We start from the raw sequence: 21,723 nt of genomic DNA, 5'->3' as shown, positions 1-21,723 counted from the left end.
GCCAGGGTGCCCAAGAAGAGGCCTGGTCTGTGAGGGCTGAGACGGGGAGGTCAGCCTGGCCCAGGGCAGGGAGGCAGGGGAAGCCTCATTTCCATCCCAACGGGGACCGCGGGGCCTCGGGGCCTCCTTGCAGCCAGGGGAGTCCTGGGGGGACGCCTGGGGTTTCTGGTTTGAAAGATGCGCAGGAAGGGAGGGTGGCTCATTAGGCTGCCCAAATCTCCCGGGTCTTCCCTGGTGGGCCAGTGGTTAAGACTCAGAGCTTCCACTGCGGGGTCATGGGTTTGGTCCCTGGTTGGGGAACTAGGATCCCGCATGCCACATGGCATGGTCAAAAAATTAAAAATATTTAAAAAGAATAGACTGCCCAAACCCCTAGTGTGTGGGTGACGACAGTGTCTGGCGAGGCTGACAGTCACCAGGAGCCACCCCCAAAACTGCTCTGGAAGTGTGATTTCACAGCCCCCACGGAGGGCCACTCAGCAAGATCAGTGAAACCCACAGAGATTCCTGGGAACCATTCTGCTCCTATGAATGAATCTTATCAACTGTCTAACATCCATGAGAAACGACAGGCAGCAGGACAGTCACTTCCCTTGTCGTAGCAAAGCACTGGGAACCCCCTGAGTGTGCATCAGTAGACGCCAGGGAAATTACTGCCGTGGTGCAGGCAGTGGAGTGCTACGCGGCACGTGGTGAGGGACCCGGCGCCTGTGTGCGGGGCCCGTGTGACGCGGCTTCAGGAGGGGCCCCCGAGGCGCGCGAGGGGACGCCCGCGGGCTCTGGCCTGCCCGGGGGCTTCGGGGTTGGTGCGCTGAGACGCGCGTCAAGGCTGCCCCGCTGCCGCAGTGCTGGCGACTTCGACCGCACGTTGGGGTGTTTTAAAGCCGGGCCTCCTCTGAGCTGGGAGCGGCCTTTGGGAAAAGGCGAGCCCTGCTCCTACTTAACGGGCGGGAGACTGAGGCCCGGGCTGGGTGGGGGCTGCCGCAGAGGGGCCACCCAGCGCCCCATGAATTCGTGATACACCCCTAACGGCCGCTTCAAACTCTACTGCCCACCATCCCCTCCTCGCAGATAGATGCCTTGGGGTGGCAGTTTGGTAGGAAGCGGCCTGCCGTTCCCTCTGGGCTGGTACTCAGATTGCGGGTTTATGCGTGTGTCTGGGGAAGGAGGGTGATGGTGAATATCTGCACCCAGAGAAACCCTTGGCGTTGGAAGAGGAGGGGCAGCCTAGAACTTTTGGGGGGTCACTGAGGCGTGGGGATGATCAGGCAAGGGCTGGGGAGCCAGGATGTAGGGTTCAGTTCCGTTCAGTCACTCAGTCGTGTCCGACTCTGCGACCCCATGGATTGCAGCGCACCAGGCTTCCCTGTTCATCACCATCTCTTGGAGCTTACTCAAACTCATGTCCATCGAGTCGGTGATGCCATCCAGCCATCTCATGCTCTGTCGTTCCCTTCTCCTGCTTTCAATCTTTCCCAGCATAGGGTCTTTTCCAGTGACTATGTAGGGTTCAGTTCAGTTCAGTTCAGTTCAGTCGTGTCCGACTCTTTGCGGCCCCATGAACTGCAGCACGCCAGGCCTCCCTGTCCATCACCAACTCCCGGAGTTCACCCAAACTTAGGGAATCCCTGAAGTGGGAGGAGGGGCGAGCGGGCAGCTTCAGGAGGAGCCTCGCCAGCCAGGCCGAGCAGACGGCGTTGCAGACAGCGTTGCAGACGGCGCACTAAAGAAGCCTGTGAGGAAACTAACCTACGGACATAAAACCAAAATAGCGGCTACCTCTGTTGGGGAGGCATTGAGTGCCCTGGGTAGCAGCGAGCCTTGTGGGCTTCTAGGAATGTTCTGTAATTTGACTTGGATGGTGGTTATGCAGGACTCCATATAAAGAACAGTCTTAAACTGTACACTTGAGTAGGGCATGTCACTGCTATTATACCTTAATTTTTAAAAAGCAGGCATAAACAATCTTTGGTGTTAAAGCTCAGAGTAGTGGATACGTCAGGGGAAATATGTGCTGCAGGACTAGGAACATTCTATATCTTGATCCATCTTGCTATATGGGTCTATACATACATAAAGTTTAATCAAGAAAAAGGAAAAAAAAATTTTTTTTAGAAGTCACTGAGTCCTGTCCGACCCTTTGTGACCCTATGGACTGTAGCCTACCAGGCTCCTCTGTCCTTGAAACTCTCCAGGCAGGAATATGGGAGCGTGTTGCCATTTCATTCTCCAGGGGATCTTCCTGACCCAGGGATCGAATCCAGGTCTCCCATGCTAAAGGCAGACTCTTTACTGACTGAGCCACCAGGGTACAAAACAAAACAAGAAACCATGCTCTTAAATATTTGTACTCTTGTGTGTGTTATGGAGCTTGCCCAGGTGGCTCAGTGGTCAAGAATCTACCCTCCAATGCAGGCGATGCGTATTCAATCCCTGGGCCAGGAAGACCTCCTGGAAGAGGGCACGGCAACCCACTCCAGTATTCTTGCCTGCAGAATCCCGTGGACAGAAAAGCCTGTCAGGCTACAGTCCACAGGGTCACAAAGAGTTGGACATGACTGAAGCAACTCATCACACAAACACATGTATTATACCTCAGTTAAAAAAAAAAAAGGCCAAGCCAACAAAAGTGCCCCAAAACCAAAGATGCCCCGCTGGTTTTAGGGTAAAGACCAAATTCTTCAGTTTACCTTGTTTTGTTTGTTTGTTGGAGTAGAGTTGAATTAAAATGCTGTGTTAGTTTCTGCTGCACACTTTACATTTTAAGTGATCAAATGTCTGAATTTGTCTGGGACAGTCCCAATTTTTTAAGCCAACAGCCACCAGGGCCCCTGACCTGAGCCTGGGCTGGGCTTCCCACTGCTGCAGGAATCAAAGGTTGGCCTGATTGCCTCTGAGCAGGGCGGGGGGCAGGGGGCGGACATCTGAAAGTGAAAGCGGGGCTCCTGGTGGAGGGTGGAGCTGGGGGTGGGGCGGGGGCCGGCCGATGTGACCGCAGCTGGAAAGCCCCAGCTGTGGGTCAGTCCCCCTGGCTGTTCCAGAGGCCCCATCGCCCGGGTCCCGCTCTGAGGGCCCGGCCCCGCCGGCTTCTCCTGGTGGCCCTGCTCTGCCTGGGGCCCAGCGTCTACTCACCCCGCAGGTATGTCCACGCAGGTAGAGGAGGAGGGCCTCTGGGGTGTTGTGGGCAGGAGGCGGGGATTCAAGGGCTTAGGGAAAATTCCGGTTCTGCCAGTGGCCTTCCAGGCTAATGGCTTCAGCTGAGAGCCCAGACCAGAATGCCAGCTCAAGTCATAGTGAACACGTGCACACACACACAGAAGCAGACAGACAGGGACATGAAGACACGCAGACAGATGGAGATGCACGGACACAGCCACTCACAGACCCTCTGAGGCACACACACCAGGGGACACCAGTCACAAAAGTGGCTGCACACCCACGGGCGGATGCGCCTGCATGAAACTGCTTCTCTGTGTTCCTTGGGCACCTGCCATGGTTGGACGCTGGGTCAGCCCCACTCCCTGCCCTGGGGGGCTCCTGGTCAAGGGGAAGATGCCCCCGACCCTGGAAGTGCCCCTCCGTCATGGGAGGAGGCATGCGCAGGTCAGGAACCAGGCGCGGAGCAGGAGGTCCTGACTGTGGTCTGGGGCTCAGGGGGTCGGGGAAGGCTTCTTGCCGGAGGAGCCACGAAGCAGCTGGAGAAGGTGAGGGTGAGGTCGCTGTTGGCAGAGAGGACAGTCTGTACAAAGGTGCGGAGGACATGTGAGTGTATCCGAGTGATCAGAGTGGGTGAGCGAGTGAGTGAGAGACAGAGTAGAAGAAACTGGAGGGGCCAGGTACAGCCTTGCATGCCGAGCTAAGGAGGAGTGAGTGCCTCTCCTGAGGGGGATGGCAGTGCGGGGTGGGGACAAGGGCTCTATTTGGTGGCTGTACTAAGGGAAGCCTTTAAAGTTGGTATTTATTGATTTGTTTTTGGCTATGCTGGGTCCTCACTGCTGCAGGGCTTTTCTCTGCTTCTGGCCAGTGGGGGCTGCGCTCTCGTTGTGGAGGGCAGGCCTCTCCCATCTCAGTGGTTTCTTTCCTTGTGGAGCACAGGTTCTAGGCACGCGGGCTTCAGTACCTGCCGTTCAGGGCTCTGGAGCACAGGCTCAGTAGTTGGGGTGCAAGGGCTCAGTTGCCCCGCAGCATATGGGATCTTGCCGGATCAGGGATCGAACCCATTTCTCTTGCATTGGCAGGTGGATTTTCTCCCACTGAGCTACCAGGAAAGCCTCAAGAAGGGAAGGCTTTTACGTGCCTTTTTGTTGTTGTTGTTCAGTCGCTCAGTCGTGTCCGACTCTGCGACCCCATGGACCGCAGCACGCCAGGCCTCCCTGTCCTTCGCCATCTCCCGGGGTTTGCTCAGATTTATGTCCATTGAGTCGGTGATGCCATCCAACTATCTCATCCTCTGTCGTCCCCTTCTCCTCCTGCCTTCAATCTTTCCCAGCACCAGGGTCTTTTCTAATGAGTCAACTCTTTGCATCATGTGGCCAAAGTACTACAACTTCAACTTCAGCATCAATCCTTCCAATAATTATTCAGGATTGATTTCCTTTAGGATTCACTGGTTTTGATCTCCTTACAGTCCAAGGGATTCAAGAGTCTTCTCCAACACCACAGTTCAAAAGCATCGAGTCTTCGGCACTCAGCCTTTTTTGTGGTCCAACTCTCAAATCCATACATGACCACTGTAAAGTCATAGCTTTGAGTATACAGACCTTTGTCAGCAAAGTAATGTCTCTGCTTTTTAATATGCTGTCTAGGTTTGTCATAGCTTTTCTTCCAAGGACCAAGCGTTTTCTAATTACACGGCTACAGTCACCATCTGCAGTGATTTTGAAGTCCAAGAAAATAGTCTGTCACTGTTTCCATTCTCCCTATCTATTTGCCATGAAGTGATGGAACTGGATGGCATGATCTTCATTTGTTGAATGCTGAATTTTAAGCCAGTTTTTTCACTCTCTTTCACCTTCGTCAAGAGACTCTTTAGTTCTTCTTCACTTTCTGCCATAAGGGTGGTGTCATCTGCGTAGCTGAGTTTATTGATATTTCTCCCGACAATCTTGATTCCAGTTGTGCTTCATCCAGCCCAGCATTTCACACGATGGACTCTGCTTAGACATTAAATAAGCAGGGTGGCAATATACAGCCTTGACGCACTCCTTTCCCAATTTTGAACCAGTCCATTGTTCCATGTCCGGTTAAGAACTTTTTGAAAATAGGCTTTTCTGGAGTGTCAGAAAGCTATTTCTAAGCAGGTAATCATAGCACCTCCAAATAATGACATTCTTATCAGGTCCTTCCCAATATTTATACCTCTTATTCATTTTTCTTGCCTTATTGACTTAACTAGTTCCTTAGGCAAATGTTGAATGCCCTCAGAACACACATGCTTGTCTTCTTCCTTATTTCAGAAGAATCTTACCCAGCAGAGAAGGGCTTTAAAGGAGGTTTATATTCTGGCAAGACCCCCGACCCCTCTAAGGAGATGGAATCCAGGGGGTATAGGAAGGAGTACAGTTAGGACCTGTGACTATGAGGGAGATGCCGTCCTCTGCCCCAGCTGGCTACTTTGGAGCTTTGAAGGATGGGGTGCTGGCCCAGGCCCTGGGGAGGTGGCAAGATTGGGACTGCGATGGGATACCTGGGAGGGGCCACTATAGGAGGGCAGGCCTGGGAAAAGGGGGGGGGGAAGCTGGGGTGGAGATACCCAGTGCTGAGGGGAGCCCAGACCTGACTTGGTCACAGACAGGGTGGCCTCAGCTGGGAGCTTCGAGTAAGCATGGCCTCTGGGTGGTGCTCCCACCCCTGCTCCTGGCCCTGCAGTGGGGGTGATGCCCTGACCTGGAGAACATGGGCCTCAGGGCGCAGCCCAGGCCTGCGTCTCCTGGCTCCTGAAGCTCAGCTGAGGCCAAGGTGCAGGGGCCAGGGCCTCTGAACACTCAGGGCAATAGAACAGAGAGAAAAGAGCCAGGAAGAGGCCCCATGGGTGGGGAGGCAGGCCCGGGGCAGGGGCCACGGCAGAGCCAGCAGGGAGTCTGCAGCCCAGAAGACACCAGCCTGATGCCCGAGAGGGCCCGCACAGGCAGGGGTGACCCTCACACTGAAGGCTCACTGCCCCCGCAGGCTGCCTCCGGGGAGATGGAGGGGTGGATGGGCAGAGGTCCCCAGGCCAGTGAGGAGGCCCCATCGCCAGGGGCCAGTCCGGGGGCCTGATGAGCAGGCAGGTGCTACAGCACAGCCCCAGGACTGCTCGGAGGTGGAGGCAACTGCACCCCAGCCTCTGAAACCCAGGTCAGCTGTGGGGAGCAGAGGGAGAGGCTGGGAGAAGGAGCTGCCTGAGCAGAAGCTGGGAGACTGGCTGGGTGCAGGCCCAGGAGGCCCAGGAATGAGGCTGGAGGAAGTACAGACCATGATGGGGGGCGAGGGGGCTTCAAATGCCAGGCTGTGGGGAGCCACGGAAGGGTTTAAAGCAGGAGAGTGACCTGATTGACTTGTGCCTCGTGAAGGTCAAGAATGACTTGGGAAGCTGCTGAAGCAGGATTCAGGGAGCAGGGGACAGAGGGAACACCAGGGGGGCCTTGATGGGCTTTGGGACGAGGTGGTCAGGCAGGGTGGCTGGGTTTCAAGTCTCTGCCTCTGTTACCTCCCGTGAGACCCAGCCGGCAGCTGCCCCTCTTCCCCCAGAATTTTCCCCTCGGCTTCCTGGGAGAATTTCAAGTCTGATGCTACTCCTGGCATCTGGCAGCCTGCCCACCTTCGGACCCTCTGCCAGAAGAAAGGGTTCCCTGGGCAGCAATGCTGGGCTGCTGGTATTGGGAGACAGGGTTCAGCCTCTGCTCCCAGGTTCCTAGCCAGACCCGGGCTGGTCCTGACTCCCAGCCCCTGAGCTGTGTGGCTTAAGGCAAGACCCTGCCCCTCTCTGAGCCTGTTTCCTTATCTATGAAGTGGGGTGAATGACACCCTGTCACTTTGTTGTCATGGGGATCTGACACGTGCCAGGCATTGGACCGAGCATACAGTAGGTGCTTCCTAAGTGTGAGCTCTTGCCAACCAAGGTAGGCTGGCTCGTCTTGCCCCCACACTCCCTGGAGACAGAGCCCAGAGCGGGGCAGGCTGGGCCCGGCCGGAATGGATCCTTCATCACCACTCCTGCCCCTGCTGGGCGCTGGGGGGCATGGTGCAGGGTGCAGGGGGAGACAGATGGCCGCTGGCACGATGCTCCCTGCTGTGTTGGGGCTGATCTGAGGGCACGGTCCCTGAGTCCTGGCATCTGGGAGAACCACGACCTGTGGCCAGAGCGGAGCTGATAAGGCCCGCATGGAGCACCTGGGCCGGCCCCTCCCTCCAGGCAGCCTCCTTCCAGCTGCTCAGCCACCTGTGGGAGAGGAAGGTAGGCCTCAGTGACCCCCTGCATGTCTGTCCCCTGGATGGACAATCTTGCTGGCAGGTGGGGGGAGGGGGGTGGGTTAGGGGCTGGGCCCTGCCCGTCCTGGTGTCAATCACCCCAGGCACACCGAGGCCTGGGGAGAGGCCGCTCCAGCCCAATATCACCCAAGGGTCAGGTGCTGGCTCCAGCCTGGCCTTTGTCCCCATGGTGGGGGGTGGCCTGGGGATGGGGGGTGGCTCAGCCTCTGGTTGGTCTGTGATTTCAGCAGATCCTGCCCTCTTTTGGGCCCTAGTTCCTTGGGCTGAAGTGAGAACTTGCTGGCCCCCACCACCTTCAACTTGTCTTTACACAGTGGGGTGGGTGGGAGGTCCCAGCAGGCCAAGAAGTTTCTCTTCTTTTTCCCCAGTAGCCAGGCCGGGGCTGAAAGTCGGTGGGGAGTGAGCAGAGCCTGGGGGAGCTTGGGGGTGATGAGGGCCCTGTGCCCAGGCCCCCAGGCCCTAGAGACCCCCTCCTGGTCCTCTACGGGGCTGAGGGGTTGGGGGGGGGGCGTGCAGTGGGGAAGAGAGTTGGGAGCCATCAGCCCCTGGTTAAATATAGAACCAAGGAGAAGGAAATGGCAACCCACTCCAGTGTTCTTGCCTGGAGAATCCCAGGGGCAGGGGAGCCTTGTGGGCTGCCGTCTCTGGTGTGGCACAGAGTCGGACACGACTGAAGCCACTGAGCCGCAGCAGCATCAGCAGCAAGGCCCCTCCCACAGCCTTCCCTGCAGGCTGCAAGGCCTCGATAAGCCCCCGGTGGCCTTGGCCAGCCCCCTCCAGACTGGCCTCACCCCCGTCCAGTGCTGGAATATCCAGAAAAAGGGGTGGACGTCCTCCTCGAGGGCTGTTGAGCTCCGCTTTGAGCAGAAGCGCCAGTACTGGGAGGACGCCGTGCAGCAGGCGGGTGCCAGGGAGGCCCTGGGGGCGGCCGACCCTGCCCCCAATTTGGCTAGGCTCTTGGCCTAGCTCGGTGCTTTGGTTTGCTGCAACCTGCAGAAGGTGCAGCGGGAGGTGCACCCCACTAATGCAGCCCACGGCTTCCCGGCTTGGGAGGCCTACCTGCGTGCCTTCCACGGCGCAGTGGCCGGGCGCCTCCAGAAGCTCGCACACGACACCCGCGGCTGCGAGTAGCTCTACGTGCTGCTGGACTGGGCCGCCAACGTCTACAGCAGGTGAGGCCTGGGCCGGAGGCCGCGGGGTGGGGCGAGGGCAAGGAGGGGCTGGCATTGCCCGCGCGCGAAGCCTTCAGGAACCTGCTCTGAAGGGCACAGGGCACCTTTTCCTCCCCAGGAGAGTGCTGGCTGTTAGGCACCCAAGATCCGAGATCCGGGAGCCCTTTGACATTCTCTCTTCCCCATCCCAGAGCCTGGTGCTCTCCCTCTCGGGTTCCGAAGCTGGAAAGAGCTCCGGGCGGGGTTGCTTCTGAGGCGGTGAGCCCAATGAGTCCCCCCTAGTCCACGCGGGGCCTTTGAGTGAACTGGCCAAGGGCGCCCCCTCCAGGCTGGACACAACCACGGGCTCACCGCGCTCCTTGAGGGCTGGCTTTCACCCCAACTCTTGCTTTGGATGGACGCCTAGGTTCAGGGCTCTGCAGAACGTGATTGGGTGGGTCGCCCGTCTCCCTGAGCGCTCCCCAGCTCCCCAGGACGACGGGCAGTTGGAGGGGGCGCCAAAGTGCTGGGCTCCTTAATATTCTGTGTGGCTGCAGACAGGCACCCGCCCCGGTGTGGGCTGGATCCTAGCTGGACCCTGAACTGCAAGGTCCTGGGGTCGTTTAGAGCTCAATCCTGGGTGAATCCGAGCGTGAGGGTGGAGGTCACTCCCGAAGCAAGCGGGTCGAGGTCCATCTGCACTGCCATCTTTATGCTTTCGGGGCACGCTCCACCGACTGCTTAGCCAGGAAATCCTGAGGTGGGAAGTCAGGCGAAGGGGCGTTTGGCACGGAATCCTGGAGGGCGGGGTGGGGGGCCGGGCGTGTGAACGGAAGCCCAGATTCCGGGCCTCACAGCGATGGCCTTAGGCTTTGAGCCAAGGCAGAGGGCAGTGGGGGCAGCCGCGGCCGCATCAGAGTCCTGCCCGGACCTTCAGGCCCCGCCCTGCCTTTCAGTCCTGATTTCCTGGGCTCCCAGGACCAGGCTCTGCCCTGGGAGCCGCTGCCCCCTCTCCTGGCACCGGACGTCTGGGCCCGACTGGAGGACTACACCAGCTTCCTGGAGGTGAGACCAGGGCAGGGCTGGGTCGGAGGGGCCGGGGTCCAGGTAGAGCGTGGTCAATGCCAGTGGGCTAGGGAGGCGCAGTGCCCAGAGTCTGAGCCTCTCTGCGCCCTGCGGCCTCGGGCGTGGGCCTGTGTCCCGGCAGGGTTGCCCTTGCCTCCAAGGGCGCGCCCTAGGGCTTGGAGGTGGGGGGGGGGCCTCCCTCCTGGGAGGGTCTCACTCACCGTGGCCCCTTCTCTGGCCCTCAAAGACCAAGGTCACAAGCTGCTTCGATGGCATCCTGCAGCTGGAGCAGAGCCCTAGGCGGCTGCAGATGCCCCCGACGTGCTGCAGGGCCTCTACCACACGTCGCTGTCCTTTGACGTCTGCATGGTGCGCTGGAGGGAAGGACGTGTGTTTGGGCCTCGGGCAGTGGAGACTCTCTTAAAAGTCACAGTCACAACCGCCTCTCCCAATCGCACAGGAGCCTGAGGCCCCACCTGGGTGCACGGTCAGAGGTCCTCAGGTCTCATAGCCAAGCTGGGAGAGCGAGGCCACAGCTCCCAGCTTAGCGGGGGTGGGGGGCGGGTGGACCACGTGAGTGTCCGGAGCTGGGAGGGCTGACCCTCTGGAAATCGGGCCCCTTGGAAGTCGGAGCCAAGACTGGGAGGCAGATCAGGGAGGGTAGAGACGTCCCTGCGCCACGAGGTGGGCGCTGGGGACATCGGGACCGAGGGCTCAGAGGCGCTGGCTCGCAGGTCATGGCGGAGCACGTGAAGGCGGCCGGCGCCATCTCCGCAGAGCTGGAGGCCACCACGTTGGGGATCTGCGCGCGGGCGCTGGGGCTCTTCCTGCACAGGTGCGGGCGAATCCTGGGCCGGGATGTGGTGGGCGGGGTGGCCAGGGTGTGGACGCTGGTTGTCCCTGGGGAGGAACCCACACATCCTGTTTCCTCGGAATCCGAGACTCTGGACGACTGGGAGGGAGAAGCCTGGAGGGCGGACTCGGGGTCTTAGCAGCCAGGGAGAGTCTCCAAGGCCCCTGCGTACCCCGCCCCCCAGGTTCGAAAAGGCTTTTCTGGAATCGGGGGCGGTGAGCGAGCCTAACCTGTGCGCCAGCATCAATGCCTGCCAGGAGCTCAGGTGGGTTTGTCCCGCGGTGCCCAGCGCGACCGGCAGGGGGCGAGAGAGCCCTGGAAACCGCGACGCAGACACAGACCCTGCGGCCCCTTGGTGGCCTTGCCCGAAGGCCTCCCAGAGGGGACCCCCTCTCCGTGCTCGTCCCCGTCCCTGTCCCCCCTGTGGGGTCCTCCCTTGGCCCCGCAGAGCTGAGGCCCTGGCAGGGACGCGGGAAGCTTCAGGGCTGAGCAGAGGCCAAGGTTCCAGCCACCCTTGCCCGGCTCATCCCTGCCACCCAGGGCTCCATGCTCTCCTCCCTTCATCCCGCTCAGCCTTCTTCCTTTTAGGGACCCTCTCTCTTCTTGGAAGCCCTCCCTGACACTCCCCCTTCCCCAACCCCCAGGGCCTTGCTGGTGCCGGGGCCTGGGTTCCTCTGCCTCCAGGGGGCAGTGGCCCTCCGCTCTGGGCGGCCAGAGCCTTCACCCCAGGCCAAGCCGTAGTGTCCCCCAACTGAAGATGCATCAGCTACTGCTGATGGTGTGATGTCCCCACGGCCAGACGGGACTGCAGTGTGGGGGCTCAGAGAGGCATCGCCGCTGCTCCACGGTCACGCAGGCAGTACTTGCTGCATCTGGGAACCCAAAGCACGACCGTGATAAGGTGCTGGCTCTCGAACACTCTTTTGTCCCTAGACTGTGCCAGGCTGGTCCTGGGCACAGGGGACTCTGGTGTAGGCCATCTCTGATCAAGCCCCTGGTAGAAATTTAGCCTGTCTTTCTGGAGAAGGAAATGGCAACCCACTCGAGTACTCTTGCCAGGAAAATCCCATGGATGGAGGAACCTGGTGAGCTACAGTCCATGGGGTCACCAAGAGTTGGACTCGACTGAAAGACTTCACTTCGGTGTCCCTGGGCTGCAAACTGGGAGAGCCTAGCCCTGCCTCCTCTATGATGAAATGGGGACATTGTGATATTTGGAGAGGCAGTTATGAGGCTCAAAGGGCTTCCCTGGGAGCTCAGAGGATAAAGAATCCGCCTGCAATATAGGAGGCCTGGGTTCAGTCCCCGGGTCGGGAAGATCCTCTGGAGAAGCGAATGGAAACTCACTCCAATATTCTGGCCTGGGGTATCCCGTGGACAGAGGAGCCTGGCGGGCTACAGTCACGGGGTCACAAAGAGTCGGACATGACTGAGCGACTCTCACAGCATCTGAGCAGGGCCTCTGGGCCAGGAAGGGCTGTGCTGCACTGTTCTGTCACCAGGAGGGATGGAGGTCTGGCTCAGCCCTGCCACAGGGGGGCCCTGCCATGCGGTGGGACCTCAATCACTCCCTGGCCCACCCCCCTGTGCTCGGCTCCCGGGCTCAGTGCTGCCCCCTCACATGACCGCTCCCAGGGCTTCTCCACTGTGCCGCCCCAGGGGGCTGCCCTTCACACTATAGTCTGAGTGATCGGAGCTGGGGTGGCACCCAGCCTTCACGGCTGTATGCCAGGCCGTGACCCCTTGCCCACTTTGCCCCCTCCTGGCCCTCCCCCCTCCCCAGGACTCACCTTCTGGCCAAGTTCCCAGAAAGCTTTGGAGAGCTGGAGAAGGCCCTGGGGGCTGCCGCCCATACCTTTTAGAAGCGGCTGCTCCAGGGCTTGCAGGGCGCTGTGCAGGTGAGGGGGCGGGCCCTTTCTCCCCACTTTCCTTGCCCAGCAGGTGCGCCCTGTGTCCTGGAGCCTGGGGGCCCAAGTCACAGCACTCATTTACCATAGGGGCGTGTTGGGGTGGTGTTTCGGGTGCAGGCAGGGAACCCAGACACGTTCCCAGCTGAGCAAGAACAGTTGGGAAACAATTACCTGCATCCTTCACTCTCCTTGGGCTTCTCTGGTGGCTGAGATGGTAAAGAATCCACCTATAATTGCAGGACACCCAGGTTCGATCCCTGGGTGAGGAAGATCCCCTGGAGAAGGGAATGGCAACCCACTCTAGTATACTTACCTGGAGAATCCCATGGACGGAGGTACAGTCCATGCGGTCACAAAGTGTCAGACATGACTAAGAGACTAACGCTTTCAGTCTCCTCCTCTCAGAGACAAACTCTGAGACTCTCTGAGGACTCTCTCCTCAGAGAGGGTGCCTCCAGGGAACGGCGCCTCATCCAGCCCCTCAAGGTGCCCCCAGAACTCCCGAGGCGAGGCCTGGCTAGAGGCTCAAACTCCAACCTTCCCTGAGGGGCCTCCGGGCCTGGAGGAGGCAGTCTCAGGGAAAGGTCTAGAGCCAGGAGAGGGGCTGTCCCCAAGATACCTTAGAGAAGGGGGTCAGCTCCCCAGACTTTCTTCCTGATGCCAACTTGCCCTTTGGCCTGATTCATCTCTGTCCGGAGCCATGCCTTGGGTGCCCAGGGGAGGGTCTAGTGTGTGCTGGGGGTCAGCTCTCGGCAGACTGCCCACCACTCTGCCCCCAGCCGCTCTTCTGGGACCTGTGCACCAAGGCCTGGCTGACCCAGGACCTGCTGCAGCCTGTCATGGACAAGGTGGTGGCCTTCTCGGGCCTCCTGGAGCACATGGCCCCACCCCTGGCCCAGGTATCCGGGGGCGGGGCGGGCGCTGGTGGGGGCGTGCCCAGGGCTCCTCCCTGTGACCCTGCGGGCCCCCCACAGGAGACTCTGCAGCAGGCGCACAGCTATGTCGTCCCCGAGTACCTGGAGCAGACCCTGAGACCCTGCGAACGGCTCCGGGGTGTCGACCAACGGAGCCGCTCTCAGAAGATGGGCCTCGAGGCGCAGGCCATCGGCAGCACCTTCCAGGGCTTGGTAGGAGCATCACCCGATTGCCCCGGGGCGCTGGCCTTCTTGGGGGTTCTCCAGCCCGCGGACCCTGCAATAGCGCCCCCCTCATCTGGTTTCATCTCTGTAAGAGACCCCCGGTGGGCAGCTTTGACAAGCGGATCGCCCCACTTTCCGCGTGCCGGGGAGGGGCCAGGTGGGGAGGACTCGTTGCATATATTTGCGTTTATTTGCATGTACTTTGAGGGCGGTGTAGGGGAGGGATGAGGGTCGCAGCCGCGTCCGATGGGCGGGGACTGTGTCGGAACTCTCCTCCACCCCACCCCCAGCAGAGCGAGCTCAGGCATGTCCTCCCCACACAGACACCCCTCATCTGGGCCGCTGGTCCCCGACTCCCCGTCTGATGCCAGGCAGGCCTTCCCCGCGGGGCCTGGGCTCACTCACCTGAGCAGACACGGAAAGCCTCCTCTGCGCCGTGTTGTGAGGAGGGAAGAGGAATCCTGAGCCGGGGCCATGTCCCCTTCCGCGGGGCCGGAGGCGGTCCCGGTAGGGCCGCGGTGGTGGCTGCAGGAGGGCTAAACCGGGCACTAACCGAGGGTCTGCAGGCGGGGGCGGGAAGGGGGCTGGGGGCGAGGGTGGCCCACCGCTCCCGCGTCTCCGCAGGGCTCCGAGGCCACGTGGCTGGGCCAAGCTATCCCGTTCGTGGCTGACATACTGGGCGAGACTTACAAAGACGATATAGGGCGGCACCTGCAGACGCTCATCAGAAGCTACCCCGACATCAGGTTCATACCCTGGAGCTGGTTCTGGGGACAGGAGACGGGGAGGGAGCCGCCGGGCGGGGCTCGGACTAGCCCCGGCCTCCGTGCGCAGGTGCGGGCTGCGCAACCTGCGGGCCCGGACCCTCAGGCTGCGGGGGCCCTGGTGGGATCGTCTCTGCCCTTCCCCGGTGTTCTAATCTCGCTGTCCTCATTCACTCTTGTGGTCCCTGGAGTCTGAAGGGAGCCGGAGCCCTTCCTCCAGCGAGTCTTAGGGGAAGGCACAGGCCCCCAGCTCCGGGAGAAAGCCCTTTCTGGAAGCCCCGACACCTGCCAGAAGGAAGAAGGCTTTGATCCTAGGGTGTGTGTTTGGGGGGTGCTGAGTCATCACGCACGTGGAAATCCCAGCTGAATCTCTCCATGGCCTTGGAGATTCCAGGATGGGGAGGCTACAGAAAGCCCGGGCCTAGCCCCTTCCCGGTCCCCTGCCTCGCCCCGCCCCCCGGAGAATCCTCTGATCCCAGCCCGCGCCGTCTGTTTGGAAGGTTTCCCTTTGGACCCTCGGGGTTTCCCTGCGCAGGCTGGCCGGCCCTCCCTCGCTGCGGGAGACAGTGCTTCCAGCTCCTTGGGGTGCTCGGGGCGGGAGGGGCGGCACACTGGGCCAAGCCTCCCACCCGCACGCGCCTGTCTGTTGCCGCTGGGCCGGGCGGCTCTGACTCCCCTGCCTGCCCCCTCCGGCATCAAGGCCTCGGCACCGCGGCCCCCTGCTGCCTCCCTTAGCGCAATAGTTTTCCGGAACCTCTGCCTGGGCCTCAGAGGCCGTTCCCATCAGGCTTGCTTCTTCCCGTCTCCGCCGGGCTTTGCACCCTTCAAGACCCCGGCACCCCCCAGGAATGCTGGGTGCCCTAACGCTTCCAGTCCGAGCCCCGGGGTCCCCCTCGCCCTGGGGTCCGGGGTGTCACTGGAGCTGTCGAGTCTGCAGAGGGGGCCCGCGTGTCTCTGCAGGCGGGACCACGTGCTGGCCATCCTGGCGCTGCGCCGACTGGGCCGCCGTCGGAACCAGCACTTCCTGCGCCACGCCCAGGCCCTGCTGAGGGCTGCGGCCAAGGCCGGCAGCTCCGGGGCTGCGGGGGGCCGCGTGCTCTTCGAGGAGATCGAGTTGTCCACCTCCATAAACGTGCTGGTTACCTGCATATAGTGCTGCTAGCCTGAGAAGGGGCTGACCCCAGTGGACGGAGGGGCGGCCACCTTCCCCTGGCACCGAGCCCCAAGCTGGGACACCTGGAAGGCAGCCTCAGCTCAACCCCAGGCCTGAAGCCCCCAGTGGTGGACCGTCCATCCTCCTCCTTCTGATGGCCAGGAGGAGGTCATGCCAGGCATGCCAGCAAGCCTGAGAGGCATTCCAGGCATTTGGAGGGGGGTTTGGCGCAGAAGTTCCCTTTGGTACTGCCCACCCGGGAAGGCCTCCCTGCCTAACTGTCCCACCCACCTGAATGTGAAAATGAACAGAGTATTTATTTTTTAAATAAACATGAATTAAAATGGTATCTCTCTAAGGGGGGGGGGCCAAGTTGACTTCAGACAGAAGGTCTGTGTCCCCACGCACCCAGGGGCCGGCCAGAGGTTCCGTGGTGACTCCCTTTTCCTGCCCACTGTACCAACGGGGAGACTGAGGCAGGTCTGAACCGGGAAGGCCCACCGCTGTGGTTACAGAGCAAAACAAACTTCGACCCCGGATCCCCAGGGGCCCTGACCTCACGTGCCAAGTAAGCCTCGCCCAGCAGGGGTGGGCACTGCTCTGTCCTGTTCTAAGCAAGCCTGCGCCCTGGCAGACAAGGAAAGGCCAAAGCTTGTTCTACAGCTTGAGGTGTTTGGGTTAGATGTGCGAGGGACTTCCCAGCAGTGAAAGTTGTGTGCTGCTGCAGGGCAAGTGTCAGCCTGGACTGCGTGTGTGGAGGTGGACCCTGCAGGTCCTGGCTCTGGACGTGAGGCTGCAAGGAGCTTACTCCGGCCTGACCCCTTCAAACCTCCCTCTTCGTCTTTCTCTCTCGAACACGTGGCACTGAAATTTGGCTCCAGCCTGCAGGCAAGCCTGCTAGGAAACCCCGTTTGCGTTGGCAACCTGGGGCTTTCCAGGAAAGCAGAGCGCTGAGATGGGGATTGACAGCGAGGCGCTGAGGGAGGCCACACCAGCTGCCTCTCCCCCACCCTCCCCTCTGTTGGGATCCTGGGGGGTCAGGAGCAAGTGCCAGGCACAGCCTGCCCGGGCACAGGGCCAGAAGGAAGAAGAGGAGAGGTTGGGGTTCCAGGCCCCGTGAACTGGGGTGGGGTGGGGGCAGGGCGTGTGAGTGCTGACGCTGGTGGCCAGCCCTAGTGTCAGTGGGGAAACTGAGGCCAGCACAGGATGGAGGTCTGTGCCGCTTCACACCAGGCCCTAGCACGGGTGGCCTGAAGTCCTATAGCTGGCGGGGCGGCGGGAAGGTATCCAAGGGGTGCCTCTTTCCCTGGGAGCGGCAGGGGACTGACAGGCCAGCCTGACCCCACGATCAGCCCGGTGGCCGGCAGAGGTCGAGTAGGGCCGTGCTACAGGAAGCCTTGCCCTGGTTCGGTCCTGGCCAGCTTCTCCACAGGGAGCCCCTGCCACCCCCGACACCTTTGCGTCCCCGGCCCCTCAAAGAGACCCCTCCTGCAGCCCCGGCCGCGGCCCTGACCGATGGGCCTGGCCCTGCCTGAGCCCCTGGGCTGCAGGCAGAGGGTCCAGGCTGGTTTCTGAGCCAGGCGTAGTCCTTGTTCTGCCACTTGCTTTCCAGTCAGGAGACTGTAGGCAAGTTTCTTCACCTCTCTGCACCTGTTTTTTCCAGCTGCAAAATGGGGGTGCTGTCTGTGCCTCCCAGGCCAGGAGTGAAGCAAGGGCCTGCCATAAAGCCAGGTTTGCGGACCTATGACCCCATGTTCCACTGGGCCTGGCATGAAAAAGCAGCAAAGACCCTGGATGTGGAGGTGGGGGGTCCACCAGTGAATCCTGAAGTGGGTGGGGCGTGCGAGTGGGGAACAGCCCCAGGGGAGTCGGGGAGGAAGCAGGGGCTAAGCAGCCTCTGAGTGGCAGCGGGAAGGATGTAGGCAGAGACCCAGGCCCAGAGCCAGAAAGGCAGGGTTTTCCTGGCTGGACCCTCTGTGCCCAGGTGGCTTGTGTGCCCCGGCTGTGTTCCTGTGAGCCCAGCAGAGCGTGAGGGGCTGGGGTCAGCTTCCCAAGGCCGAGTTGGGGTGAATAGGAGGCCAGATGGCAGCTCATATGAGGGGTGCAGCCAGGGAGGCCGGGGACTGCAAGGAGGGCTGAGGCCAGGGCACCCCAGCTGGCTCGGTTCCAGGGCCCTGGCCATTGGCCATTCTGTCCCGGGCTGGGGGGCTGTGCTCAGGACCCTGCCCACCGCCAGGTCCCAGGAGGCCTCGCGAAGAGCCAAGTGTTTCCCTGGCCATTCTATTGTCTGGGCCAAGCATGGGTGGGGGAGAGGGCTGGCTCTCTGAGCTGCTTCCGGACTTGCGGACCAGGTTGTCTGGCTGATAAGGAAGCATGTGCGTGTGTGTGTGTGTGTGCGTTCACGTGTGTGTGTGTTCACGTATGTGTGTGTTCCTGGAAGGTGCCAGCCCCTGTCAGCGCCCAGGGATGGTGGAGGGGGGGGGCTTGCCCAGTGTCTGTTCCTCTGTGCAGCAGACACCCTGCATGCCCCCAGAGCTCGGGTCCCAGGCCCCACCTCTGCCTGGCCACCCCCTTCTCCCTGTGCCGCCCCCTGCTCTTCCCCCTTGGGCTCAGCTTGGCTTTGCCATTGCCCACATTTCCTGCGGCTCCTTTGTGGATGGAGGGTCGTCTCTGGCCCTGAGCCTGTGGCTCCTTGATGAGGCTAGGGGTGAGAGGGTGCGGGGGCCAGCCTGCCCAAGGCAGGATGCTCAGCTTCAAGGACAGGAAACCCAACCTGCTGACCCAAGACAGCCTGGGCGACAGGAGGGACCTGGTGTCCCCCTCACTCCACCTGGGCACGTTCCCTCTGTGGCCCTTCGCCCAGCCTGGGGCCAACCCTGCTCAAGGGTGTTCGGGTCTCAGCTGCTGTCTCCCGCAGCAGGTGAGCCGGCCCGGTCCTCTCTGAGGCTCTGTCCCCTCCTCTGTGACAGGAGATGCTGGGAGGCTGTGCCCAGCAGGAGTGGAGCTCAGGGGTAGGTGGGATTGGCCAGAGACCCTGCAGCTGGGGCGCCAGGAGGGGCAGCCGGCCTGCCACCTCCGTGCCCGCGCAGCCGCTCCCTCCTCCTCCCTGGTCTGCTGACCGTGGCCCCTTCCTTCCTGGACTTCATGGGCCCCTGGACACTTGGGCGGCCCCCTTGGCGGCCGGGCTGCAGTCCTCACAGAGCCCCCATCGCTGCCCCAGGGGGAAGAAGGGGCTGCAGGATGCCCAAGGCCGCGCTGTCCCCTCTCTCGCCTCCTCCTTTTCTACCTCAGAGTCCTTTAGGGACCTCTAGCAGGTCAGAGGGTCCCCCTCCCACCAAGGTCAATGTCTGCCCACCATCCTTTGGCCCCGGGGGGAGGAGCTGGGACTGGGCCACCCTGGGCTAGATGGTGCTTCTCCAGCCATCTCCCAGTGTGGAGCGCTGGGTGGCCAGCCTGTGCGCCTGTACTGGGCAGGGTGATCAAAATTAATATAGATTAGTTGATTGCAGATCAATTGTAAATCAACTGTATTTAAATTTTTTTAATAAAGGATTAGGCTGTGGATTCAGCTGGGAGCTGGGAGCCCAGCTCTGCACCTTGCTAGCTGTGTGACGTTGGGCAGGTTACTCCACCTCTCTGGGCCCCAGCTCCTGGTATAATGTTGGGAGCATTAGGGGAGAAAGTGCAAATGTGCAGGACCAGGGCCGGCCTGCCTGTTTGCACTCCCTCAGGATGGCAATTATTGCTATTTACATGCTCCCTCTCCTTGAAGCCCTTCTGGCAGCCCCCTAAGCGAGTGTCTGCTCTGTTTCCAGAAAGGATTGAGGCCACAGGGGTGAAGCAATGTGTCTAAAGCCCCAGCTGGGGGACTTCCCGGCAGTCCAGTGGTTAGGACTCTGCTCTGTCACTGCCAAGGGCTCGGGTTCCATCCCTCCTCAGGGGAACTGAGCCCCCCACAAGCTGCTCAGTTCAGCCAAAAACAGGAACCATAGATGGAGGTGGTGGGATGCCCCAGGGTCCAAGTGGTCCGTGCCCAGGCCCCACCATCGTGCCTTCCTTCTCCAAAGTGCAGAGGGCAGAGCTCCCCGGATGAGGAGGTGTTCCAGCACCCAGACTGGAGGAAAGGGAAGGCGCGGTGGTGGTTTGGGGCAGGTTCCCTCCTCCTCAGCCTTGGCTGGCCCTGCGCAGCACTGGGATTCCCACAACTCCTGCCACGTGACCTGCTCTGTCCCTGGTGGGACTGTATGTGGCTGTTTTCCTGGAAACTGTGCCTTGGAGGAGAAGAGCCGGGTTGCCGGCTCGGGGCAGTCCCGGGTCTGAAGCAGGTCATCTTGGATCACCACCAAAAACTGCTGTGGAAAGCCAGGCCCTTTTAGGAAAGAACCCAGGGCACTGGGGCCAGTGTGGAGAGTCCCTGGTGCCCTGGAGGTGGTGTCTTCCTTAGCAGGCCACTGGGATTGGGGTCCTTATGCCCAGCGGGCCCTGCTTTGTCCCATGTGGCCCCACCCACCTCTAGCACCTCCAGCCCTTTCTCCTCAGGCCTCATTTTCCCCATCAGCCAAACACAGACGGGAGTGCAGGGCCTGGCTTCCTCCCTGGAGGAAGGGCGGGCTATTAACAAGGAGGCAGCTCTGTGGGCGCCTGGGGGGACACTGCCTGTCGCGTGCACTGCCCCGATGGGGCTCTCCTGGGGTGGGCTGGCCTGGGAGGCTGGCTCCTGGTCAGCTGGCCTGACCACTCGTGGTCCTCGGGGTGGTCAGGAGACTCGGGCCGAGGTCAGGTGCAGCTGCCAATGACCCTGAGCAAGTGACTTCCCCTTTGGGAGAGGCTGGGTGGCAGCAGAGATCCCAGCCTCAAGGCCTCAGCGTTTTGCGTCCACTTGTTGCCTCCAAGGCTCGGTTTCCTCACCTGTCAACAGAGGATCCGATGGCTCTGCCCAGCGCACTTCGGGAGCGAAGGGGGACAGCCCCGAGAAACTGGAGGCCCCAGCAAGGGTCCCGGGTCACCTGACCCTGCGAAGTGCGGGGTGAAGCAGCGCGCGAGCCGGGCTGGGGCCTTGGGAAGTGCAAAGTCATCGCCCGGAGAGAAGTGGGCGGGGCCGTGCAGGAGCCCCGCCCCCGGCCCTGCCCTCCCGGCGGTCGTCCAGGGGCGGCCAGACCCAGCGACCCACAGCCCCGTTTGTTCCAGTCCCATCTCTCGCACGCACCGGGCTTTCTGGCACCTGCCGAGCCCTGTGGCAGGATGCGCGCCCTTCTGCCGTCTCCTCCCCCTCGTCCTGGGAGCTCCGGGAGTGGAAATCGAGGGAGGACGTTCAGCACACACCACCCGCGTTATATTCTCTGGCCCGCATCAGCCCCTCTTGCTGCCGCGCAGGCTGAGGGCGAAGACTCAATTACCCGACCGCAGGGTTAATTGAGGTCATGAAACAGATTGGGAAATACTTCTTTTTTTCAAAGATGAAAAAGGAGTAGAGGGCAGTAAAAAAAAAAAAAAACAACAAAAAACCCTTCCATTTCTGCATCTAAGCCAGGCGGACAGTCCTTCCTTGCGGCTGGCTTAAATGCATCAAGCTGTATTTCAGTTGATGTGTGTGTGTGCGCGTTCTCAGCCCTATCTGACTCTTTGTAACCCAATGGACTGGAGCCCGCTAGGCTTCTCTGTCCATGGGATTCTTCAGGCAAGAATCCTGAAGTGGGTTGTCATTTCCTCCTCCAGAGGCTTATCCTGACTCAGGGAGCAAACCCATGTCTCCTGAGTCTCCTGCATCAGCAGGTGGATTCTTCACCGCTGAGCCACTTGGGAAGCCCTGATCAACATTAGGGGATAAGTAACAGCAGGAAGTAGATGGGGAAACAGTGGAAACAGTGCCAGACTCTATTTTTGGGGGCTCCAAAATCACTGCAGATGGTGACTGCAGCCATGAAATTAAAAGACTCTTACTCCTTGGAAGAAAAGTTATGACCAACCTAGATAGCATATTCAAAAGCAGAGACATTACTTTGCCAACAAAGGTCTGCTAGTCAAGGCTATGGCTTTTCCTGTGGTCATGTATGGATGTGAGAGTTGGACTGTGAAGAAGGCTGAGCGCCGAAGAATTGATGCTTTTGAACTGTGATGTTGGAGAAGACTCTTGAGAGTCCCTTGGACTGCAAGGAGATCCAACCAGTCCGTTCTGAAGGAGATCAGCCCTGGGATTTCTTTGGAAGGAATGATACTAA

The 21,723-nt window shown here is 60.6% G+C and overlaps 1 pseudogene; it reads left to right on the top strand.

Moving 5' to 3' along the window:
* The first annotated feature begins 5,144 nt into the window (after nt 1-5,144).
* LOC123465236 lies at nt 5,145-15,852 on the top strand (annotated as a pseudogene).
* Nucleotides 15,853-21,723: the final 5,871 nt, after the last annotated feature.

Source organism: Bubalus bubalis, chromosome 20 (genome assembly GCF_019923935.1).
Source record: "Bubalus bubalis isolate 160015118507 breed Murrah chromosome 20, NDDB_SH_1, whole genome shotgun sequence".
In the NCBI taxonomy this organism is placed as follows: Eukaryota; Metazoa; Chordata; class Mammalia; order Artiodactyla; family Bovidae; genus Bubalus; species Bubalus bubalis.
The sequence above is the reverse complement of the archived record's forward strand: the minus strand, read 5'-3'. Positions and strand labels throughout refer to the sequence as shown.